Below are 5104 nucleotides of genomic sequence, written 5' to 3' on the forward strand. Positions count from 1 at the left end.
AAGTGGAGAATATGGAGAAGAAAAAAATTTTAAATAGCATTAGCTTATATCATCCTGACTGAGGTAACTCACACCCAAAAGGACATTCATGGTATGACATGTACTCACTATTAAGTAGATATTAGCCAGAAAAAAAAGAGAAAAGGAAAAAGGAAAAAAAGTACAGAATATCCAAGATACAGTCCACAGAACTAAAAAAGGTCAATGAGCTCAAGGGCCCAAGTGAGGATGCCTTGGTCCACTTGGGAGGGAGAAGAAAGCAATCACAAGTAGGGAGGGAGGGACCTGGGAGGGAAAGTGGACAGGATGTTTGGGGTGAAGAAGAGAAGCTGATCTGGTATTGAGTGAGGGGAAAGTTCTGAAGTCCTGAGGGCCAGCAGAAAGAATGGAAACAGGCAACCTTCTTGGGAGGTAGGAGGTTGTGGGGAGCCTCCAGAATACACCAGAGACCTGGGAGTTGAGAGACTCTCAGGACACAAAGGGAGGGACCTTAGATGAAATGCCAGACAGAAGGGAGAGGGAACTTATAGAGCCCACCTCCAGCAAGAAGACAGGGCATCAATTGAAGGAGGGATTTGCCATTCCACAGTCAAACTCTGACCCATAACTATTCCTGTCTGAAAGAACTACAGGGATGGAAATGGAGAAGAGCCTGAGTAAAAGAAAATCCAAGGACAGGCCCAAAGTGGGATCCAGCTCAAGGGGAGGGCCCAAGGCCTGATACAACTGATAAGACCATTGGTGCTCACCAAAAAAAGACCTATCATGCATGTCTGAACTCTGCAAGACCCAACAAGCAGCTGAAAGAGTCATATGCAGATATTTGTACCCAACCAATGGACAGAAGCTGCTGACACTTGTGACTGAATTAGTGAAAACTGGAAGAAGCTGAGGATGGAGACCCAGAAGGAGACCAACGGTCTCAGTTAACCTGGTCCCCTGACTCTCAAGAGACTGGATGTCTCAGGGAGTTTAGAGGTTTGGTGGGGTCAGGTGGGGAGGATGAGGGGAGGACATCCTCGTGGATACAGGAGGGTGGGGAAGAGGTATGGGTTTTTGAACAGTCTGAGGGTGAACCGGGAAGGGAATAAAATCTGGATAATAATAATAATAATAATAATTAATAATAAAGATGCAAAGCACGATCTCCTCACACCTATTCTCTACCTTCAACAGGACTTCCAGAAGCAGAGTTAGCAAGAATATGTGGATGCTGGCACTTGGTGCCCTGGGATGCAAAAAGGTTACTTCTTGCAATATATGTCAGGTTTAAAATTTGTTTTCCCCTTTTGGTTCCTGATTCCCATTATTATTAATTCAACTTCATGTTGTAAACTTGAAAATCACGCTCTCTGCTCCTCCCTGTTCCAGAGACAGCCATATCTTCTTGAGCAGTACCAGCCTCGTCCAGGAACCAAAATAGTGAAAGTCAGTGTGAACGAATTTGGCTGTATTGGGCACCTGGTTACTAGGGCTTCCATCTGCCCTCCACCTGGCAAAGTGGAGATTGTTGCCATCAACGACCCCTTCATTGACCTCAACTACATGGTCTACATGTTCCAGTATTACTCCACCCATGGCAAATACAACGGCACAGTCAAGGTTGAGAATGGGAAACTTGTCATCAACGGGAAGCCCATCACCATTTTCCAGGAGCGAGACCCCACTAACATCAAATAGGGTGAGGCCGGTGCTGAGTATGTTGTGGAGTCAACTGGCATCTTCACCACCATGGAGAAGACCAGGGCCCACTTGAAGGATGGGGCCAAAAGGATCATCATCTCCACCCCTCCTGCTGATGCCCCCATGTTTGTGATGGGTGTGAACCACGAGAAATATGACAACTCACTCAAGACTGTCAGCAATGCATCCTGCACTACCAACTGCATAGCCCTGCTGGCCAAGGTCATCCATGATAACTTTGGCATCGTGGAAGGGCTTGTGACCACAGTTCATGCCATTACTGCCACTCAGAAGACTGTGGATGGCCCCTCTGAAAAGCTGTGGCATGATGGGTGTGGGCTTCCCAAAACATCATCCCTGCATCTACTGGTGCTGTGAAGGCTGTGGGCAAGGTCATTTCAGAGCTGGATGGGAAGCTCACTGGCATGGCTTTCTGTGTTCCTACCTCCAATGTATCCATTGTGGATCTGACATGCCACCTGGAGAAACCTGCCAAGTAGGAAAACATCAAGAAGGTGGTGAAGTAGGCATCTGAGGACCCACTGATGGGCATCCTGGGCTACACTGAGGACTAGGTTGTCTCCTTTAACTTCAACAGCAAGTCCCACTCTTCCACCTTTGATGCTGGGGCTGTAATTGCTCTCAATGACAACTTTGTAAAGCTCATTTCCTGGTATAAACATGAATTTGGCTACAGCAACAGGGTGGTGGACCTCATGGCCTACATGGCCTTCAAGGAGTAAGGAACCCTGGGCCACCCACCCCAGCAAGGACAGTGAGAGCCAGAGAGAGGCCCTCCATTGCTGAGGAGTCCCTGGCCCAACTCAGCCCCCAACACTGAGCATCTCCTTCATAATTTCCATCCCAGATGCCCATGATAACAGGCGGGGCCTAGGGACTCCTCCCTACTCTCTTGAATACCATCAATACACTTTGCTGCACCTGCCCACCCAACAAAGAAAATCACTGACACACTTTCGATTTCAGATACATAAATAAGGCTGGGAAGTGTCATTTTCCCCTACTTGCCTTCAATATTTCTCCTAATGTTTCTCTGTTTGTACTTCTAGCATTTCTTCTTAAAAACATTCTCATGCAAATATTAGCTCCATTATAGTTTATAAATGTCTCCTGGAAATCATGTTTGTCTGGCTGGAGAGCTTACCACCATTGTCTTCTTCTTGTATGTTTCTGTCAGTTTTTCCATGCTGCATGCCTGCCTTCTCTGCTTTCTAGTGTTTTCAAAACTAGGAGCAGTATCAACATAGACCAGGTTGCACGTAATGTATTTCTGTATATTTTGGTATATAGCTTCGGGATTTTTTTTTTCAGTTAGATTGCTAGTATTTGGGAAACTTTTTTCCCTTTTATTGGAAGTATTTTTCATCATACAATATATCCCAATTCTGGATTCCCTTCCCTTTATTCCTCCTAGATTTCTTCCCACATAGATTCACCCATTTTGTCCCTCATAAGAAGAAAGGCAGGTGTCTACGGGATAACAATAAATAAAATTAAGGAAGATAAAAAGCAGGATTACGCGGTGAATGGTAAGTGTGATTAAGAGATTCTTACATAGCACTGTGTCACTGATTTCCTCTCAACAGTGTCCATTTTGTCTCTGCTGGTGAACATAAGGAATATCTTCTTGCTGAGAGGAAGCAGCTCTCCTCTCCACCAGTGCTGAAATACAGCAAATCCTGGGCTCAGACACAATAAAAATATGTAAGTTGGTTTTTTTTTTTTGTCAAAATTACAATGTGAGGAATTTTCTACTATTTTAATTGTTCTGTGTATGGATAGATGAAAAAGTCTCTCTGTCTCTCTCTCTCTCTCTCTCTCTCTCTCTCTCTCTCTCTCTCTCTCTCTCTCTCTCTCTCTCTCTTTCTCCAAGCTCAGCTTATATAACTACACTGAGGGAATAGCTGTACTGGGAAACACCAGCCCATTGAACTAACATCTGGACAGTGTCCCCATAAGGAAAAGAATTCTACTCTTTGGAAATTGAAGATCTTTTCATTTGGCTTCCTAACTGAAGATGAAGCAAAGCTAAACAGTAGACACGAACCTGGAAGGCAAAACTGTGCCTATGAACACTCCTCTGATATCACTGTGAAGGTGTGCTTTGATAAGGCATACTTTAAATTCACATCTTTTGTATAGAACCATTAAACTAACTCAGCTCATGGTATTATCAAGAAAGGAGCCATTTACTAAGGGGTTTAGTTGTTTTTTTTTATATTATTATGACTACTAACATGCTATTGTTGATACTTTCTATAGAAGACACACAGCCTATGAACAATAACAAATATCTGTTAGACGAGTAAGTTACTGAAACCATCTTTTGAAATTAGAAAACCTATTTATTTATAAGATCAAAGTAAAAAATAAAATGAGAAAATATTCTGTTATGTCTGTATCTATTGTTCTGATTGTATTGGGCAAAAAATCCCCTAATAAAAGATTGTCTTAATTACAATAAACTCCCCTACAGTACATTGTGCTTTTTAATTTCACTTTACCCAAAACACAGCAGTGATAATCTGCCTCCCCTATGCTTAGTAAGATATGATTTATTTTATGGTAACTTATTTGACAAGGCTGGCCCCTGTCTAGAACCTTCAAAGTATATTAGATGATGAACATTTTCAAATTACATGGTCTGCAATTCCTGGTTCCACTACATTTCCACCCTGCTTTCAGACTCAGTGAACTGCATTTGATGAGGCTGCATTCGGTACAAAATCTTCCTTTGGGCACATAATTGAAACTATTCTACCAAATCTGTTTTACTTACACAGCACATAGTGCCATCATTCTGTCAACCACTGAGAAATATCTGATGCTATCATTGACGTTTAACACTTGTATTATAATGACATTTAACTCTCTTCTGGGATATGGATGACATCAAAACTAACTTCTCAGGAAGAGTGCATGACCACTAGTTCCAAAGTAAATAATAATAATAATAATAATAATAATAATAATAATAATAATAATTCAAGGGTATTTTGAGTAAGGGTTCAGACACAAGGATATAAAAAACATTGACCAATAGCCCTTCTATTCTAAAACCGGAGGTCTAAAGGATTTATGATGAACACTTGCACCTGGCCAGTCAGGCATACGGCTCACCTATTGGGCCCTGTGTTATGCCGACAGGAATATGTGAGAGCATTGTGGGTAGAGGCTTGGCGGGCAAAGATACGAAATAGAGTGTTTTTTCTCAATCAAATCTAAAATATCTTTTACATGCTTGAAAATTGGTTGATTCCTGTAGCCAGGCATTTGGTAACAACTGCCAGTTTCTCTGTTTATTTTAGTTCTATACCCAAAGAAAACCTGCCTCTGGACCTTCCTCAGAAGTACATGTTTACACAGAACAGAAAAATAATGTTAGTAAGCAATGTTTGCT

At 42.2% G+C, this 5104-nt stretch overlaps 1 pseudogene; it reads left to right on the forward strand.

The window, feature by feature from the left end:
* The first annotated feature begins 1474 nt into the window (after window positions 1-1474).
* On the forward strand, window positions 1475-2426 carry LOC110284534 (glyceraldehyde-3-phosphate dehydrogenase pseudogene; annotated as a pseudogene).
* Window positions 2427-5104: the final 2678 nt, after the last annotated feature.

The sequence above is a fragment of the Mus caroli genome, unplaced genomic scaffold (assembly GCF_978045245.1).
Source record: "Mus caroli unplaced genomic scaffold, Mus_caroli_1 scaffold_19, whole genome shotgun sequence".
NCBI classification, from domain to species: Eukaryota; Metazoa; Chordata; class Mammalia; order Rodentia; family Muridae; genus Mus; species Mus caroli.